General features: G+C 54.7%; 1 protein-coding gene across 1 annotated transcript in view; it reads right to left on the reverse strand.

Moving 5' to 3' along the window:
* The window catches only part of DPYSL5 (dihydropyrimidinase like 5), an 80,026-nt gene extending 63,330 nt beyond the window's left edge, over positions 1–16,696 (reverse strand). The window contains exon 1 of the mRNA XM_008254646.4: positions 16,264–16,696. The gene's annotated coding sequence lies outside the window, so the exon portion shown is untranslated. The remainder of the gene's footprint in view (positions 1–16,263) is intronic.
* Between the last annotated feature and the right edge of the window lie 4,337 nt (positions 16,697–21,033).

Here is a 21,033-nt window from a genome sequence, read left to right on the forward strand (position 1 = left end):
GTGACTCCCATTCTCCAAAAATTCACATATGCAAAAACAATAGTGGAGTTCTTTATAAAAAAATAAAATTAAAATTAAAAAAAAAAAAGCCTAGCAATGACCAAACTAGTAAACCCTTCGACAAATCTCATGGCCATAGAAAACAAAAGACATAAAGTGCAGTACTAGCAAACAGAACGCAGCAGTGCATCAGAAGTGACCTGTTGGGGTTTATTCCATAAGACAAAGACGATATTTAGAGTTTAATAACATAAATTTTTAATTTTTTAAAAGATTTGTTTATCTATTTGAAAGGCAGAGTTGCAGAGAGACAGAGACAGGGAGAGAGAGAGAGAGAGAGAGGTCTTCCATCCACTGGTTCACTCCCCAGATGGCTGCAATGGCTGGAGCTGGGCTGATCCAAAGCCAGGAGCTTCTTCCCGGTCTCTCACGCGATGCAGGGGCCCAAGGACCTGGACCATCTTCCACTGCTTTCTCAGGCCACAGCAGAGAGCTGGACTGGAAGTGGAGCAGCCAGGACTCGAACCAGCGCCCATATGGAATGTTGGTACCACAGGCGGTGGCTTTAACCACTAAGACACAGCACCAACCCCCATAATTCTTTTTAATAAATTCATTCAGGTCTCCCATGTGGGTGGCAGGAACCCAATTACTTGAGCCATCACCGCTACCTCCCAGGCACATTAGCAGGAAGTTGGGGTCAGGAGCCAGACGCAAGCACTGAACACAGATACTGCAACGTGGGGCGCAGGCATCTTCACCCACCTTTTAGCAACATGCTTCCTTTTTATTATTTAAGATTTATTTATTTGAAAGGCAGAACTACAGAGAGAGGAAGAGGTCTTCCATCTGCTGGTTCACTCCCAAATGGCTGCAACAGCTGGGCTGTGCCAAGCTGAAGCCAGGAGCCCAGAGCTGCTTCTGGATCTCCCATGTGGGTGCAAGGGCCCAAGCATTTTGGCCATCTTCTGCTGCTTTTCCAGGAAGTGGAACAGCCAGGTCTTGAACTAGTGTGCATATGGGATGCCCACCTTGTAGGCAGCAGCTTAACCCACTACACCATGAGGCTGGCCTTGGCAACATGATTCTTTACACCAACAAATCAACACTGAAAAGCAAAACAATTCAAATACATAAATGCTGAAAAGACATGGTGAAGTGCAAATCCCGATAAAAATTCGAATAATGGAACAAACAAAATGACTCAGGTGTAATAAAGACAGGTTATCAAAAACACAATCCAGGAAATAGCATCATACAGGGTAGAACCCTGGGATGGGTACCATGGTACAGGAAGCTGGGACACTGCTCGGAATTCACACATCCCATACAGCAGCACCAGCTGGAACTCTGGCTGCCCTGCGTACAGTCCAGCTTCCTGCTAATGCACCGGGGGGGTGGGGGGGCAGCAGATAACAGTCCAAGGACTTGAGTCCCTGCCACCACGTGGGAGACCTGGATGGAGTTCCTGGCTCCTGGCTTCAGCCTGGCCCAACCTCAGCTGTTGGGGCTATTCAGACAATGAACCAGCAGATGGAAGATCTCCCTCTCTCTCTCTTTCTCTCTCTTTCAAATAAATAAGTAAATAAATCTTGAAGAGGAGAATGTTAAGGACTCTGAGAAGTTCTGTTAAGTTTTTTTTTTAAAGGTGATATACTAAAGTCAGCATTCTAACCAAAAATAGAGCAGAGAGGCCCTCCTTACCCCTATTATTCAACAACATTTGTGAGTTACTAGAAAATGCAATAAGGCAATTAAATCCTCAGAATGAACATGGAAAAAGAGAGAAAGTATGTTAGAAGAGTGTACCTAGAAAACCTATGAAAGTTGGAAGGTAATGATGGATTATAAAATATAATAAAAATCAGTATTTTTATACTAGCAAATGGCCAAGAAGAACTAGAAACCACAAAAATTTATGTTCACAACAGTGAAAAAAACCGGACAACACTTAGGCGTGAAGAATAAAACACTCAAGACAGTCCAGAAAAGGCAAAGCTGTATAGGGAATATTTTCCCCACTTTGTTTTGATCAGGGTCTGCCGGGGGGTGGGGGTGGGGGGATGCTGGGGAGCGACTGAATGGACGCAAGGTTTCTCTGGGGATTGGTGGGGATTTTCTAAAATCAGTTTATGATGGTCACACAAGCCGGTATCTGATCTTCAGTGAACTGGATACTTGAAATGGGTGAATTTTATGACCTTCGTAAATATTAAAATATACTATATGGAATCACTTCCATGCAACAGGAGACTGCATGGTACCCGCCCACGACAAAGATGGAGACTGTATGGTACCCGCCCACGACAAAGATGGGTGGAGCAGAATAGTAAGCTTGGCAGCAGACGTCAACTAAATGCAGCGAACGAACGTGATATTTCAGTTCATGGGGCGGAAATGGCTTATGCAACAAACGATGTTGGTGCAACTGGTCTTTTGTCTGGAAGAAAATTAAATTAACCCCTACTTTGACCAAAATCTGTGAACCATCTGGAATGTACTGTAAAACCTTAAACCAGAGATACAGTGGAAGATGACCCGAGAACCTACATACAGAACCAAGGCAAAGAGGAGGCATTTTAACTCAGCCTGGAAATCTGGAAGCCATAAAAGAAAAGACACTTCTCTGATATCATTTTAAAAAAATCTACTATTTGATAAAGTAGAAGATAGTACGGGGGCCGGCACTGTGGTGCAGTGGGTTGTCATGGCTTGCAACACTGGAATCCCATAGATACTCCTATTGGAGCACCAGTCGGAGTCCTTGTTGCTCCCTGCTAATGAGCCTGGGAAGGCAGTAGAGGATGGCCCCAAGTGCAGAGATCTGTCTCTCCACCTCTCCCTCTTACTGTGCCTCAATAAGTCTTTTTTTAAAGATACTATGGGAATAAAGTCAATAGGTAAACAACAAGCTGCCCAGCACACATGCAGCGGCAAGCTCTTATAGAAGGACTGGAAGATGGGCAGAGGGGGAGGGCCAGTCCGAGCCAGTGGCCAGGGAAATGCAAGAGAAACAACCGATGGCAAAAACCCCAGGGTGCCACCTGACGCGCAGGACGCAGCCTCGCACGTCGCTGATGGAAACGGCGTCACGCTCATCCTGGGGAAGCAGCTGAACAGTCCTCTCCTGAAACGTTTAAAAGGGTTCTGACTTGGCATCTCTACTCCTAGGAGCCCACTGGTAGAAACGAGAGCCACGCGACATAGAGAGGGAGGTACAGAGATGGCCGCAGAGGCGATGGAGGTAAAACAAACGGAATGCCCTTCCACGGGGAAGGACAGGATGCAAGTTCAAAGGCAGGTCTACACCACGTGGCCTACAGCTTCCTCCACGATGCCGCAGGAGGCGAGGAGCTGGGATGACGTATTTCACCCTCACGGACACCGAGACTACAGACTGTGACACTCACCCATGGGCATGAACGCTACAGAACATGAACGAACTGGGACCACAGCCAAGTAACCCATGCGCGTGCAGCTCTGTGGGCTGACATGGCCGTGCAGCCAACCACGGGTGGGAACACCTCCACCCCTGGAGGTATCAGAGGGTGAGGGTGTAATATTCAGTTGGAGATGATGAGAAAAAAGTCTTCAGCCTTTAAACAAGAAAGACAAAAACGAACAGCAGAGGAGAAGCGACTTCGTGTGTATTTTCACAGTGAGAAGCTCAGAGGGCGGCCAGCAATCAGCTACCGGTGCCCCAGAGCTGGGAGGCTCCGCCGCCTGCCATTGCACCCCTTACACGTCTCCTTACAGAGTCAGTTACGTTCTTCTCCATGGACACCCGTTCTTGAATCTCGGGGGGGAAAGGCAATGAAATCATTTTTACCCAGGCAAAAACCCTCTACCCATCTCGTAAGCTCATGCGAATTGACAGAAGTCCCACTACTTGCTGTGCACAGTAGGAAACACTTTACATATAGATCCTGGACCTGGGACCCACTGCTGACCAGGATGCCAAAGTCCTTACAAAATATGGCAACATATTCACATATAACTCGCACATCCTCCGAACACCTGTTATCTGCTCCAGACAACTTATGTCTAACATCAGGCAGATGCTCTGCAAGTAGGAAGACATTTCAAAGAGGTCATAGAAATTGGAATTAAAGAGGTTGGCGCTATGGCATAGTGGGTAAAGCCGCCGCCTGCAGTGCCAGCATCCCATATGGGCTCCGGTTCGAGTCCCCGCTACTCCACTTCCGATCCAGCTCTGTGCTATGGTCTCGGAAAACAATAGAAGATGGCCCAAGTGCTTGGGCGCCTGCACCCATGTGGGAGACCTGGAAGAAGCTCCTGGCTTCTGGTTTCAGATCAGCTCAGCTATGGCCATTGTAGCCATTTGGGGAGTGAACCAGTGGATGGAAGACCTCTCTCTCTCTTTCTGCCTCTGCCTCTCTCTAACTCTGCCTTCGAAATAAATAAATCTTTTTTAAAAAAAGAAAAAATGGAATTAAAACATGCACTTTTTTTGGTGCAAAAAATGTTGGAATCCATACACAGTTTTTTCATAATCCTCACTTTCCATGAATTTTTGGAGACCTTTGTAGTTGTTGTACTGTACTGTTTAGGGAATAATGACAAGGGAAAGAGTCCAAACAGATGCATATTTCTTCCCCAAAGATTTCTGATCCACCTTTGGCTGAGTCTGCAGACGGGGAACCCGCAGAGGTGGAGGGCTGAGGACTTCAGGGGACACCATGGATGTGGCCCGGGGGTTCAGAGAAGTTAGCTCTGCTGCTTGATGCCACAGGAACTCCTATGAGTGCAGCCAGGCGGGTCTACACCCAGGCTCACCCCAGGCAGTCGCTGGGCTGCCTGTGCCCTCTCACTAGATGGCTGAGCTATTCACAGGGCCAACCCATGGTTCCACGGTGCTCCGTGTACACAGGCACCTGCCGGGGCCCCTGCGGTCTTGGACGCCAGTGCTGTGGTTCAGAGTGAGTACCCAGGACCCCTGCCTTCAAGAATGGTGGGTGTTCCCATTAGCGTCCAGTCTGTGACTGCTGGAGGGGCCAGGCCCGTGTGTGGGAGATGCTTCTGGGGAACCCCCATGCCCACACGTGGCACAGGCCTCGGTGACTGTCCGATTATCCCCAAGGAAAGCCCTGAGCTGTTGTGCAGGCTCCTGATTCTCCCTTCACCCACAGTCTTTCTCATGGGCCACAACCACTATGATTTAACTTTCATATTCACCTGAACCTAAAGAAGAAATGCCCGGGGGCCAGCGCTGTGGCACAGTGGGCTAAGCCACTGCCTTACAGTCTGGAATCCCATCTGGGAGTGCCAGTTGAGTTCCGGCTGCTCTGCTTCTGATCCAGTTCCCTGCCAATGGCCTGGGAAAGCAGCAGAAGATGGCCCAAGTGCTCGGGCCCCTGCCACCCACATGGGAGACCCGGATGAAGCTCCTGGCTTCACCCTGGCCCAGCCCTGGCCCGTTGAGGCCATTTGGGAGTGAGCCAGTGGATGGAAGATCATCTCTCTGTCTCTCCCTCTCTCTGTCATTCTGCCGCTCAAACAAAATGTATTAAAAGAAAAACAAAACAAAAAAACTCCTATGTCCACACCTTGTCTGGGAAGAGACAGTTCTCCAGTTAGCAGGAAAGGCCATATTTTCTGGGTTTTTTGGAGCACAGAGGGCATAAACAAAGGCTCTCAAACAAGAGAGAAATAAGAGATGTTATTTTACTACACGTTCAAAAGAGGAAAAGTAGCGTGGCATTGATGCCCGAGATTTTTTTTAACACGCACTAAGGCGATGTCTTTTGAACCTTGCCATTGGTTTTCATTAGGAAAGAAGTGCTGATGAGAGTTGGCGGCTTGGGGCGTCTCTCCCACGGCCCCTCCCTCAGCGCCATGGGCTGGGATGGGGCAGGGCACTGCAGGTGCTGGGGAGACAGCACAGGGAGGGGCTGGGCTCCCCAGGAAGGTCCTGAGGAAGATGAGTGTGGAGGGGTTGGGGGGAGGGACACCTCCTCCCCTGGCACAGAGACCCTCAGGGTACACGCACCAGGGGCGCCTCTCTCTCCTATCCTTGCTGCGTCTCCCGGGCTGCAAGTGAAGACCAGCATGGGGAGGAGCTGGGTGTACCTTTAAGATGCCATCTGGAAGTCACTCCTGCATTGTCTGAAATGGGTGTAGGGCTCTCTCCATCGAGATTCCCATGTAAAAATCATGTCCACATAACGTCTTTTCAGAAACCCACAAATATGGGACAGATGCTATAATTCTACTCACAAATAAGAATGGGGAACTCCGTCATTCTGAACTGACACTTTTTGGAGAATTTTTAAAATTATTACTTATTAGAGAGAGAGAGAGAGATGGATCTCCCATCTGCTGGTTCACTCCCCCAATGCCTGCCACAGCTGGGGCTGGGCCAGCCCAAAGCCAGGAGCTGGGAATGTCTCCCATGTGAGAGGCAGGCACTCAATTACTTGCGCCATCACCACTGTGTCCTGGGCTGTACGCTGAGAGGCAGCTGGAGTCGGGAGCTGGGACCGAGAACTGAACCCAGGCACTCTCACCACGGATGGAGGGTCGTACTAACCACCTGCTCTTGGAGAACTGTTTAAACCACAGAAAGCATTCAATTCAAATTTGCTCTTACTGAATTCAAGAAATACAAAATATTTAATAAGTTGGGGGGGGCATTATGGCACAGGGGATTAACCACCGCTGGGATGTCCACCTGCCATACCCGAGCGCTGGTTCAAGTCTCGACTACTCCACTTCCAATCAAGCTCCTTGCTCAAGAGCCTGGGGAGCAGATGATGGTAACTCAAGCACTCGACCCAGAAGGAGCTCCTGGCTCCTGACTTCAGCCTGGACCAGCTCTGGCTGTTGTGGCCATTTGGAGAGTGAACCACTGAATGGGAGATCCATCTCTCTTCTCTCATTCTTTCTCTCCGTCATTCTGCCTTTCAAATAAACAAATAAATATTCTTTAAAAGCTCACCTGTTCCTATTGACCCAGACTTAGGGTTTGTGTTTGGCACAATGGCTAAGAAGCAGCTTGGGGCGCTTGCCTTCCATACTGGGGTCCCAGCTGCACCCTCCACTCTGGCTTCCTGCTGATGTGCACCCCGGGAGGCAGCAGGTGATGGCTCAAGTACTTGGGTCCTTGCCACCACATGGGAGACCTGGCTGGACTTCCAGGTCTCTGGTTTTGGATTGGCCCAGCCCTAGCTGTTATAGGCATTTGGGTGAATATAGAAGATCTCTGGGCCTCAGAATCAGCCCTTAAGGCATTCGGATCTGGCTGAAGAGTCCATGAGAGTATTTTAGGAATGGAAAGCCAAGACACTCTGGGAAAAAAAAAAAAAAAAAAACAAAAAAAAAAAACAAACACCTAAATGAAAGATCTCTGCGAGTGAGATCCCAGTGGAAAGAATGGGGCCATCAAAGAAGGAGGTACCTTTCTCTGAAGGGAGGAGAGAACTTCCACTTTGACTATGACCCTGTCGGAATAAGATCGAAGTCGGCGAACCCAAAAGGCTTCCATAGCCTTGGCAACTCATGACTAGAGCCTAGGGAGATTACTGACGCCATAAACAAGAGTGTCGAATTGTTAAGTCAACAACAGGAGTCACTGTGTACTTAGTTCTCATGTGGGATCTGTCCTTAGTGTGTTGTCCAATGTGAAGTGATGCTATAACTAGTACTGAAACAGTATTTTTACACTTTGTGTTTCTGTGTGGGTGCAAACTGATGAAATCTTTACTTAATATATACTGAATTGATCTTCTGTATATAAAGATAATTGAAAATGAATCTTGATGTGAATGGAATGGGAGAGGGAGCGGGAGATGGAAGGAGTGCGAGTGGGAGGGAAGTTATGGGGGGGAGCCAATGTAATCCATAAACTGTACTTTGGAAATTTATATTCACTAAATAAAAAAAAAGAAAAAAAAGAAGATCTCTGTATCCCTGCTTTTCAAATAAATAATTAATTCACACATACACACACACACACACACACACACACACACACCAAGGCTGTCAAGACGTCATTGGAATGATCTTTGAACTGATGAAGTTATTATAATCTGATTCTCTTCTTTAAAAAACGAGAGAAACAAGTGCTGTAGCAAGACTAAGGCTAATATGCACTATTAGTTTCAGTGCTAGGACTGGACATTTGGCTTCGCGTCAGAGTGCCCAGGTTTGAATCCTGGCTCTGGCTCTTGATTTCTCTTCCCACCAACACAGACTCTGGGACACAGCAGTGACAGTGCAAGTAATTAGGTTCCCACTTCCCACATGGGAGACCAGGACCGAGTTCCTGGCTCTCAGCTCCAGCCCAGGCCCAAACTTGGCCACTGCAGGCATCTGGGGGAGAAAACCAGTGGATGGGAGCTCTTGCTGTCTGTCTCTCAGTACCTCTGACTCTAGAATAAATATAAAATACAAACATATTTTAAATCAATAAATATAAGTGTGTATTTCAACCAACTAATCAGTCTCTTCAATTCCTGAAAACTAATCCAGTTTTTTTTTTTTTGAATGACAGGTGACTGTGGAGTCAGAGACAAAGCTTAAAACACTACTTTTTGCTAAAGAATAAGTTTCAAAGCAATCTCTAGTCAAGCCACAGCATTATGCCAGCTCTAGGATGTCTACAACAGGTCCAGGACGGGCGCTGTGGCGTTAATCCTCTGCCTGCAGTGCTGGCATCCCACATGGGCACTGGTTCTAGTCCCAGCTGCTCCACTTCCGATCCAGCTCTCTGCTGTGGCCTGGGAAAGCAGGGGAGGATGGCTTAATCGCTTGGGCCCCTGCACCAGCATGGGAAACCTGGAGGAAGCCTCTGGCTCCTGGCTTTGGATCAGCTCAGCTCCAGCCATTGTGGCCATTTGGGAAGTGAACCACCAGATGGAAGACCTTTCTCTTTGTCTCTCCCTCTCACTGTCTGTAATTCTACCTCTCAAAGAAATAAGTAAAATCTTAAAAAAAAAATGCAGTCACATCACTGCATGCCTTGGAGTATTTCTCCTTTTTCTGTAAAAATCTCACCATCACGCTTACTGTTTGGCACACTTTACTAAAATACAACCCATCACCCAATAATTCTACTCTGAAACATACACCCCCACACTCAGGTTCACCAAAATACACACCCTAGAATGTTCAAAGCGGCAGTGTTCACGCCAATCCCAGACCGGACACAACCCAAACAACACCCCAGTAACAAACGGATAAATTGTGATATCTTTCCACAACAGAATGCTATACAGCAATGAAAAATGAGTAAGTTAGACGCAACATTACAAAGAAACCCACACACATAACAAAGGCAAAATAAGACACTCAGGAAAAAAGATTCAATGGATCCATTTGTAAAAAGGCCAAACCTGCGTTCTATTCTGTTCCATGTCAACACAGCGCTTAGCTCCCGCGGAGGGGGAGCAGGAATTAGGAGAGGCCGCAGGGGACCTTCTGGGCACAGGCATCTTATTTCTTGATGTGGTGCTGATGACACCGTTACGTTTAGTTTGCAAAAATTCACCAGGCTCTGAGCTTACAATCTGCAGGCTTTCTGTGCATCTGTCATGTTTCACTAAAAGGTTAAAAGCATGCATTTTTCAAAACACACCCTCAGCCACTCTACTGCGAAAGTCACCGTGTGTGTGTGTGTGTGTGTGTGTGTGTGTGTGTGTGTTTTGCCACTCGGCAACATGGCAACCTTAAAACAATCCAAGGAACGTCATCAAAGTGCCAGGATTTCCCATATGGTGGAAACAGGAGTGAGGGCGTTCAGTGAAAAAAATCAGGGTGGCATTTGAATTTTAAAATAGAAAGAACAAATCAACACGCAGGGACAGGGACCTGGGCGAAGCGGGGAAACCGAGAAGGGAGGCAGCGGGCGGGCATCAATGGTGGATCTTGCTAAGCAGAAGGACAAAGAGAAGGACCGGCACAGACAAAAGAGGGGAGAATAAAGCCCCACGGCGGGAGAGTAAGAGCCGGCCCCCAGCGATTACAGACCAACAAAGGGGGCAGCCAGGAAGGGGGCAGGGGGGTGACACAGAGATGGAGTGGCTGTGGCCTGGGCCCCGCTGATGTGTGCGGGAGACCCAGGGCCGCAGCGGTGCAGGCAGCAACAGACCAGGAAACTTGGCCAAGCCAATGAAACACACAGCTGTCAGGGGGCGTCAGTGGCACCAGAGCTCAATCCAGGATTCGTAAGTTCTCCTTTCTCAAGCCAATCTAGTCATTCATAAAATCTCTGGGCCAAAGGATTTACATTTCAATGGCGAGCCAGAGGCCTCGATGGTTGGAAAACCCTACAGAACATCACCTAAATCACTCAGTCAGGTGTCCTTTTCCATAGCGTCTGCCGAATGTTCACGCAGAAACACCACGTGCTAGAAGCTACACAATGAATGACAAGAGGCACCATTGTGTAAGTGATCGCCCATCGCTGAATTCCTTCCTTCACTGTTAAATCTTGCACGCAGCTAGTCAAGTTCTTAGCTTGGGGTAGTATTTATAAGCATGGTTCTTGGGACGGTCAGTTTTTTTTGGTGCCAACGTGGCAAGGTTCCAGTGCCCAGCTATTCAAAGACTCATCTTAAGGTTGACGTGAAATAAAGGGGATTTCTCTCGAAAACGTGGGTGGGTCTCATACAGTCAGCTAAAAACAGGGAAAACGGAGATGAAGAATTCTGCCTTAGGCCTGCAGCATCAGCTTGTGCTGCAGTTTCTGGCCAGAAGGCCTGCCCCACAGACCCTGGCCCGGCCTGGCCCCTCCGTTGCATTAACCAGAGTTGCTGGTTCTGCTCTCTAGAGACCATGGAGTGATCCAGACCCTCAGCTGAGCCCTGGGGCTTCAGCTCCAGCTCTGCCTTCCTTATGCGGGTGACTTCGATCCCTCGGCTGCCTCCCCTGTAAAATGGGGCTAATCAGAGCGCCTAACTCACGGGCACCAGATCCACCCCTAGCACACAGCAACTGCTTAAGTGTCTGCGACGTGACTGGGTCTGCAGCACAGTCGTAGGATCTATGCCGCTTATCTGGAAAACGAGAGATTCTCTTCCTAACGGTCACGTTTTTCCCCACTCCAAGAACACAGTGGCCTGAGAACAGCGCCTCCCCAGTCACAGGTGCCCAGGCTAACCCCACGAGAGGGGCGATGCCGCAAAGTTGGGGTTGACCAGAGCACTTCTGGAACATTCGCAGCCCTCCATGTCCTCAGCTGCTGACAACAGCTGTGCTGCAGGGGTGCCCAGGGAACAGGCTGGAAGCAAAGCTCTGGCTAGGATTTGCGGAGTGGGGGTTGCAGAAAAGACTCTTCCCACTGTTGATCCCTTAGCAACCTGCCCTAGTCCCTAGGGGTGAAGGTTAAGTGGGGGATATACGGTTTTGTGGGAAGAGAGTGGGGTGTCAATGACAGCGGTGAAAACCCCTAATGAGCACTCATGGGTGATACTTGTCCTACCGCTCTGAATGGATGTTCAGCCACAGAATCCAAGACGGTCCTTGGGGGAGCTCCTACAGCCATCCTCACTGCACACAAGGGGAAACTGGGTCCCTGGGAGGCAGAATGTGGCAGGGCTGGGCCTCGAACCCAGGCTTTCTGGCTCAGAGTGCAGCTCTCACTCCGGTGCACCTCGCCTCCCTGGATTTGGGGGGAGGGATCTACGTAGGAGGAGGCAAGGAAACAAGGACAAATCAGGGCACAGAGATAGGGGCACTGATGGGCTCAGTAGATGACACCGTTCAGTCCACTGAACGCCATGTGGGTGCTGGTTCGAGTCCCGGCTGCTCCACTTCTGATCCAGCTCTCTGCTGTGGCCTGGGAAAGCAGTAGAAGATGGCCCAAGTGCTTGGGCCCCTAAAACCATGTAGGAGACCCAGAAGAAGCTCCTGGCTCCTGGCTTCGGATCAGCACAGCTCTGGCCTTTGGGGCCATCAAGGGAGTGAACCAGCAGATGGAAGACTCCTCTCTCTGTCTCTCCCTCTCTCTCTCTGTAATTTTACCTCTCAAATAAATAAAAAAACAAATCTTAAAAAAAAAAAAAGTGAGTCTCAGAGACTACAACAGAACAATCACAATGTTCCTCCATGAATCGTATAGAATTGTGCCCACTTATAAATATCAAAGTTCATAAAACATTCACATTATAGCACTTGAGGCTTTCATCTTCATATAAAAAATTTAAGGCAAAGCAATATTGAAATTATTTCATATTTATTAATCTGCAATGCAATCAAATCATTGCTCACTTGAAAAATGAAAAGTAAACCACAATTATTCTTATTTGCTCTCATATTAGAACAACTTCTCTAAAGACTTTCTGCATTGCTGTTCTCCTACAGGATCCTATCAAAGAAGCCGTAGAAGATTTCTCTGCGATCTTTTCTTGTAGCTTAGAAAGCAGCACAAAAGGACACACTGGATCAGCGTCTTTGAGAAACTGGTATGTCCACCCCAGAAGACAGAGTGGGTCTCAGATATTCTGTCCACCAACGCCAACACCTCTGCTTCTAGACATTCCCCTAAGCCCTATCTCCAAGATCTACAGAAACAACTCTCTCCTGCCCTGAGGCTTGCCCAGGGTGGCTATGGCCTGTGACTGCAGCTTTGTAGAGCTGACGTGAGATCACACTGAACCTGGGTCAGGGGGCTTTCACTGAACCTGAGTCAGGGGGCTATGAAGGACAGAGGGAGGTGGAGATACCACACACCAGGCCCCTAAACCTGATCTGGCCAACCTCGTAACCGGCCTTGGTGTGAAGCTGTTTTCAAAAAGAGGGAGCTCACAGAGCCTCAAGAACAACTCACTACCCTGGCTCTGTCTGCAGCCCAGGGAGGTGATGCTGACCCTGGCTCCTGTCTGCAGCCCAGGGAGGTGATGCTGACCCTGGCTCCTGTCTGCAGCCCAGGGAGGTGATGCTGACCCTGGCTCCCCTCTGCATCCCAGGGAGGTGATGCTGACCCTGGCTCCTGTCTGCAGCCCTGGGAGGTGATGCTGACCCAGGCTCCCCTCTGCATCCCAGGGAGGTGATGCTGACCCTGGCTCCTCTCTGCAGCCTTGGGAGGTGATGCTGACCCAGGCTCCTCTCTGTAGCCCTGGGAGGTGATGCTGACCCTGGCTCCCCTCTGCATCCCAGGGAGGTGATGCTGACCCTGGCTCCTGTCTGCAGCCTTGGGAGGTGATGCTGACCCTGGCTCCTGTCTGCAGCCCTGGGAGGTGATGCTGACCCTGGCTCCCCTCTGCATCCCAGGGAGGTGATGCTGACCCTGGCTCCTGTCTGCAGCCCAGAAGCAATGCTGAGGAAATCCAGATCTTCCCAGCCAGCGAAGGTCTCTGCGTGTAGCTCAGAGCCCCAGGCTCAGGGAAACGAGAGTTAAGCGTCGAATTCTGGGGACACCAAGTCCTTCTCTGGGACCACTGGCCTCTCCACTTTCTGGGTTCTGTCCCCCAGGTGTTTTCACAGGGAGGTGGGCGCAAGTGTGTGTGGGGGTGCTGCTTTCTATCCCCCTTCCTTGTAAAATTGGCGTGCTCATCCTGACTGGCGTTTCTCATCTATGGGCTCCATGGATGGGCTTTAATCAGATGGCACCCTTTAAAAATCCACATAATTATGCAGAAAGGGTAAACCCACAGAACAGTCCCTCCTGAAACCTTTCCCCTTTGGGCAACAACACGGAGCACGCACTTCTGATTGCAGCTCTCCCATAAGAAGAACCCTTCATTGTCAGGTTTCTGGCTTTCCGACGTTGGGGTTCCTAGTTTTAAGTACCCTAGCTGAGCGGGCTCAGACACACAGGTGTGTGGATGATTTAAAGATGCCGGTGAGCAGCAGGCAGGATCCTCCCCCCAGACCAGACTGGCACCTCCTGAGCACCGCCCTTTACAGCCAGCAAGACAGGGCCTGATGCTGACTCCTGGTGCCGACACCGTGAGCAAGAGAGACCTCCACCAGAGCGAGGGCCAGCTGCCTGGGCAAGAGCCAACAGACGCATGACAGCCCTCACCTGATGTGTGCACCAGCCTGGCTAAGCAGGAAGACCCTAGGGTCTCACGGCTGGGGTAAGAGGGGCCAATGTAAGTGATATCGATTAGTTCTAGGATGCTCTGTTTTCCAACCAAGTGCCCTCCCCTCTTGGAGTAAACAGGCTCCTGCCTTGCTTTTTAAACAAATGAATGATGGTTTAAAATGATGGGCTTTCTGATGCAGATTCACCTTTAACTTACAAGCTAACCTACTACCATAGACTTTGGAGCATCACTTCCCACATCCAGGTCCAGGCCCTGCCGCGGTCAGCAAGGCCAGGAGCACCAACACAGCTCTGCTGAGCCGGCTCTGTGTGTCTCCCTTCTGTTCATCTGCTTTCCCACGGGCAGACAGCCACCACCTGTCACGCAGCCATCCAGTCTCAGGTCAGCAGACAATACCAGCGAAGTCTGCAAAGGATGCACTGGCTTGGGCGTGGCCACAGGCAAAGGCCAGCACTGGCCCCCCACCCCACCCCCCCACGCCGCAGCGCCGACACAGGAGCCGCACCCCGGGCGGGTAACGCACACTGCCGCTCCTCCGCGGTTCCACCCCGGTCCGCACCAGCCCTGATGGCTCCCGCTAGGAATGCACAGCCGCCCCTCAGCCCCCGGCCGTCTCGGTAGACAAAGCCGGCTGCTCCGAGGAGTGGCCTCTGCACCTGCTCCGCACCGAGGCGACCTCTGCCTCTGGGATGTGCGTCGCCGCGCGCCACCGACCCCACCACGTCTCAGCTGCGAGTGGACAGCGCGGGGCGGGCGGCAGCGCCCGGCCCGGGGGCCCCACAGGCTGGGGGATGCGTGACTCGCACCTGGAATTCCTGGTGGGGCCGCGTGCCCCCAGCGCAACCTCCAGAGACACCGCACGCGCCCAGGCATTTTCTGCACGAGAACACGGCGCACGTGCGTTGCGGGGGCCGGGGTGCGCCGCCGGCAGACGCCGGGGCCGGCTATTGTTCTGCACTCAGCACGGACGGGAGCCATCCCCGCATCCGCCGCAGCCGGGCGGGAAAAGGGCGTGCCGGGGCGCTGCGCATTCTCCCCAGATCTTGCGCGTGTCCCTACGGGCGCGTTCCGAACCGGGAGACAAAGCTCCTCTAGGGGCCGGCCCAGCCCTGTCCAGGATCCGCCATCCCGGTGCCTCGGCCGGCTCGGAGGACCACGCCCAGAGCCGGGGGTCTCCAGGCCCGAGACCCGCCCCTCCCTCGCTTCCCCAGGGACCCCCTCCCCCGCGCAGCGCGGGTCTCCTCCTCCCTCCCTCCGGGCTTCCCTTCGCAGACGCCGGCGGCCTCCACCCTCCCATCCGCCCTCCCTCCCCATTCTCCCTCTCGCCCAGACGCGCCTCGCGCCACCTGCGCCGCGCGCAGGGGAGCCGCCCCGCCCCCTTCTCGCTGCTCCCCAAACCCCGGTCCCCGGGTCCCCTCCCCCAGACCTGGGCACCACCCAGGTCCCCAGCCTCTCCCAGCTTTTCCCGACCCCAGGCCTCTGCCTCCACCTCTCCCCTTCCCGGCTCCTCTGCAGCACCGCCAGCCGCAGGCCTGGGGCGTCGCCGTCCGTCGCCCGCCAAGAACGCGGCTGCAGGGCGCGCTCCAGCCGGGCGCTGCAGCCCAGGGAGCCCGCATGGCGCCTGCCCCGGGCTCGGCAGCGGCTGGAGGCCTTTGTGGCTCGGGCAGGTGCCTCACAGGCAGCGGGCTAGCCCTCCGCGGGCGTCCGCGCCGTTAGCCTGGGGGGCGGAACGGACCACGGGTCTGGTCCGGGCTGGGCAGATGGCAGCCCAAAGGCGCGGGGCGCACTGTGCGTGCATGGGAGGTGAGCCCGGGCGGGGGATGGCGCCGACCTAGGGACCCCGCGGTAGTGGCCGACGGCCAGCCTTGCCCCCGCCCCACCCTCCAGCCATTCCCTGCACCTGGACGAGCGAGCGGAGGGCACCTACTATGTGCTGGCCGCGGAATCCCTTCACTCTAGTCGCCTCCCCGCCCCAGTTCTTTGCAAATCTCACGAGCACCCATTTAATGCCTACTGTAGGCGAGGCATCGCACGGTGCTCCGCGGGCGTACAAAGGGGACTCGATCAGCCCCCAGCTTCTCGCGGGTGGCGGCCCCCTCACCCCAAGCCACTCCCCCGCCGCGTCCCCAGCGGCCGGGCCCCTGGGCGCACCCGGACCCGTCCCTTTTGTGCGCCCGAGGGAGACCTGAGAGCGAGCGAGAGGGATGTCCCAGCCCGGGGTGGACAAGCCCCCCGCCCCCCGGCCATCACCCACTCCTCCGGGATGCTGCGGCCGCGAAGGTCCGTGGGTCCGTCCGTCTCTGCGTCTCGCCGCGGCGCCGGAGCTGCGGGTGCTCGGGGCGGCGGCGGCGGCTGCGGGAACGCTCGCTCGGTGGCAGCCTCTGCGCGCCGGGCGCGGGAGTCCGAAGTGGCGAGCGGGGGAGGGGGACCGGGTGGGGGCTGGGAGAGGCCTCGGCCAATCAGGGATCTCGTGGTTCCTCCTCTGCGCTCCCCACCTCGAGTTAGCAGGTTAGGGGGAGGCGGGGACAGGCGGCGCCCCGCATCCCCGGCGCCGCGCGCGGCCACCGCCCTGGGACTACAACTCCCGACAGGCCCCGCCGCAGGGCCGGGGTCCGAGAGGGGACGGAGGGCTCGGGGGCCGAGACCCGCTGACCCCTCCCCCCGCGGGGCCCTCGGCGCGTTCCTTTGGGTTTCCCTGGTGACTCCAGACACCTCACAAAGCCCGGGCGCCCGGGCGCGGGTCCCCAGGGAGGGCGACGGGGCGGCTCCCGAGGAGACAGCACCTCCCCTCCCCCTCAGGACCCCACCCGAGGGGCGGAAACAATGCGGCCGCTCCTCCGCGGCTTGCACCCGGACCCGCCCCGACGCCGGCGGGAGTGCGGCGTGGAGAGGGCGAGGGGCTCGCCGGCGCAGCGCTGTCCTGGCTTAGCAGGCAGCCGCCTCCCGCGGCGTGGCCCGGGGTCGCCCCTGAGCAGCGGGCGCCCGGGCACCTCCCCTGGACACGATGTAAAGCCCAGCCTACGTCGGCTTCGTCTCTCAACAAAACAACTCTGGAAAAGGAGAAGGGTCCCGGCCGCAGCCCCGGCCTCGGCCGTCCAGCCGTCGTCTCCGCGGATGGCGAGGAGCGCGCAGACGCGCGCCGGCCGTCGCTGAGTGCCACCCCGGGGGCGCAAGCGGACGGCGTGGGGCCCGGGCTCGCGACCCCGGCCAGGACTCCCCGCGCGGCGTCTGCGCGGCCACGCCCCGACCGCATGGGGCCTTCTCCGCGGGACGCCTTCCCACGACGCGGGGCGCCGCTGCTTCGGCGCGGGGCCTCAACCAAGCCCACGCAGGTGCAGAACCAGGGCCGGCGCGGGCCCTGTGGGCGGCTGTGCTTGGCGCGCTATGTGCGGGACCCGGAGCTGGCAGTTGTGGGTTACTCCCTTGGGTGTTCCCTGGGAGACTCGCTTCTCTGCACTCCCTCGCTCCCCTGTGCTGGGTGTGCGGCTGCAGGGCGCCCCGGATCGAGCCCAGGGCCAGCCCCAAGGCATCCCCGACCCCAGGAAGCCGCGACGCGGCGGCGAAAACCACAGCGGCGTGGGACACTGCCTTGTGAATTCTCCAGGCTCCCAGGCTCTGCCTGGCCCGAGAATTTCGGCAAAACCGATTGCGCCTCGCTGAGCGCAGAGCGGAGAGCCCAGGGGCTACGCCACGGGGGCGGGCCCCCGCGCTCTGGCTGCCTAAGGGGGAGCGCGCCCTCTGCTGGCAGCAGGCGTCTTCTGCAGCGTTCCGTGGCCCTCCAAGTGCATCCCTTCCCCTGTTGGGAGAAAGAGGTGCCATCCCGGGGCGTAGATAAAGGTGGCACCCAAACCCGAGGTTGTAAGTGTCCTCAGACGAAGATACCCAGGCTATCCAGAGCTCAGAGTCGCGTCTCGGGCTTGCAGTCCTAGCTCCGCCCAGCTTCGGGCTACTCGACCTTTAAGGTCGCATTCTTAGCTCCCTCGGGAATCTGGGGGCCTTGCCCTGGTGTTTGCAAGCAAAGCTCACGAGCAGCACGGGGCCCTGCCCGGCGTGTAGAATGCCCTCACCAAATGTAGCTCTTGTTCGCTTGGTCGATGGAAACGGTCACTGACTGGGGTGCTGCATGCAGGAATACGGGACGCTTCCGCGGCAACATCCGCAGAAGCGTCGCGAGTGACTTGGGACCGGGTCTGGTTAAGCAGCGTGGGCGTTCAGGTGAGAGCTCAGTGCGGGGCACAGGGGTGACCCCGGGGCGAGGCCGCTGCATTCGGGTTTCTCAGGATGCTTAGTTGATGGGCGGTTCTAAGCGGAGCTCTCAGATTCCAGGAGGAAGGAGGCAAAGCTGGGGGGTGGGGAAGCGGACGGGTGTTTGGAAGACGCTGAGGCACCCTCCAAGGCTTCAAAGTCGAGTTCACGAACGGGTGGTGGGAAGTAGGTGGGCCCAGACCTCGCACAGCCCAGGGCTGCTGGTTGTTCCGAGCATGCGTGTTCTGGGTTCCAGAGAATCCTAGCAACACACTTCAGTAAAGGACAAATTAGCGCCAAAAGAAGGGGGGACTTCCCCACAGCAGCCAGGGTCTGGCAGGGGGTTCCGGTCCTGGCAGCTTCACACGGCGGGTTTCTTCCAGACGAGGCTCTCTGGGGTTTGCTTGGAAAGTCACGGCCGTGAGCAGCCGGGATTCCCAATGCCAGCGGCCAGATCCAGGCTGAGCCCTGCCCCACCGTTTGCTGGTTCACTTCCCAAATGCTTGCAACAGCCACTGCTGGGCTGGGCTGGGCCTAAGCCACAGACTCAGTCAGGGTCTCCCATGTGGGCGGCTGGGACCCAAGCACTTGAGAAAGGCACTCCAGTAGGGGACTCGGGCTTCCCAAGCGGGGTTGTCACCACTGTGCCAAATGTCTACTGCTTGTTCCTCCCCTCCCCCAATCCCCTGTTTCTCATCCTGCCCTAGTGCAAACAAACTACTGTGAAGCCTTCTTAGCCGTGGGGAAAACTGAGCCAGCGGTCAAATCTCTGTATTCAGATCCGTGGCTCCGGGCTGGGGACAGACAGGTGGACATGGCAGAGGGAGGCAGGACAGACAGGTGGACATGGCAGAGGGAGGCAGGACAGCACAGGAAAGACAGGTGGACATGGCAGAGGGAGGCAGGACAGGACAGCACAGGCAGCATGAGACAGATCAGAGATACCAACAGGGGAAAGAGACCAAGACAGAGGGCAGGCTCAGGTCTCCACACGGGGGTGGGGGGGAACGTGGGCCTGGGTTGGGGTGAGGGGGGGCGGGTGCAGGACGTGCAGACACCAGAGCCTGTTCCCCTGGCCGTCACCACCCTCGAAGTGCCAAGGAACTCTCCAAAAACCAGAACTCCTGCCTTATGGCTTGCAGAATCCCTTTGCTGCTTTTAGCTTTACATTTCAAAGTTTAATTTTGAAACGAAAGTTCGTCTTCTCTTGCGACTAGAATGGCTGCCAGGCAGCAGGAAGGAGGAATTGCTAGAAGATTCTGGCTGCAGCTTCACGTTTGCTGTATTCCCCATGCACGTGCCGAGCTCCTGTAGGTCAAGGGGACCCTGGAACCTGCCCCCAGCCTGCACCGCAGGGCTATGAGGACAAGAAACCTCACTCAGATGTAAAGTCACCCCCAGAGAGCAAACGAAGCCCGCTGAGAGCCAGCTCCCACCCCGCCCCCGCAAGCCGAGGAGCCCCTGCACCCTCGCCCCCAGGTGAGCTTGTATTTATCAGGTCAGTCCACAGAAAAGGGGCAGAAGGAAACACCCATTTTTACCTTTCCCAGATCTTGTCTGATTTTATTCCATGAAGCCAGCCCTTCCGCGGCCCTCACTCCTCCTCCCCGGCTGCAGGCATAGGAACTCATCTCAGTACAGGGCAGAGCGAGCACCCACTGAGGCTCCAGCCTCCGGGGAGCCCCACAGCACTGCTCTGGCACTTGCGTGCAGGGCGCCAGGACCCTGAAGGCGAGTAGCTCGCCCAAGGCCCCAAGGCGAACGACTCAGGGAGACACAGCCAAGAGCAAAACCCCCTTTGGACTCCAGGTCGTCCCAGCCTTGTCATTCGACCCCATTGCCTGTTACTGAATGCACTTCTGTCTATGTTTGCCCTTTTCTCAACCCCACGATTTTGAATTCATATCGTGGTTTTCAGGATGGTGGCCACTCCGCCCAGCTGGGAAATGTTGCTGAATTTGGCTGCTCTGCTTCCCTGTTTTCAGGAGAAAATCCCTGTGTGGTTGCTCTGTGGAGCGCTCAACCCTCCAGGTCTCCACGTGGCCGGTGGTGGCAGGTGCCAGGGTGACCCGGGAGGAGCCACTTCCCTCGGACGTCGCTCTTTTTTCCCCTGTCGGGCAGTGATCCCTGGCTCTGCCTTTCCCAGAAAGAGATCAGATGCGGGCCCAGGCTTTGGTGCTAACCTTGGGCACCTGCTGGAATCGTCCGCCCAGCTGGGGAAGCATGTGGGCTTCTGCAGCCTCCCCAAGGCCCGGCTTCCTCCTCTGTCCCAGAGCTGCCCCTAGGGTGGCTTTGGGGAGCGGCTGAGCGCTCGGGGTTGGGTCGGGGTTGGGTCAGATTTGCAGGAAGTTGGACTCTGACAAGGTAAAGCACCGAGGAGAGGAAGTGTGCACTGGATGCAGCTTCTGCTTTTGGGGGTGCTATGAGGATTCCCTCCCGCCCATATGGGATGCCGGCACTGCAGGCGGCTTTACCCACTATGCCAGAGCGCCGGCCCCATGAGATAGCATTTCAGCTCTTTGTTGGATTGAATATAAAGCTGTTCTCTCAGGGTCGTTGTTTTGCTGTTACGATTTGATCGGAGATTCCGCAGGTTTTGTCCCTTTTGTGTGTATGTGGGGAGCTGGTCAGCAGCCATGCGCCTTGGAATTACACATCCCGCAAGATTGGTGGCAGTGTGACAGGTGTGGTTTACAAAGTCTGCAATTCCCCTGGATTCCAACTACGAGATGAGCCAAGCAACGAAGGCGATTGTTGAAAACCCTCCCAGACAGAAACT

The sequence above is a fragment of the Oryctolagus cuniculus genome, chromosome 2 (assembly GCF_964237555.1).
Source record: "Oryctolagus cuniculus chromosome 2, mOryCun1.1, whole genome shotgun sequence".
Classification (NCBI taxonomy): Eukaryota; Metazoa; Chordata; class Mammalia; order Lagomorpha; family Leporidae; genus Oryctolagus; species Oryctolagus cuniculus.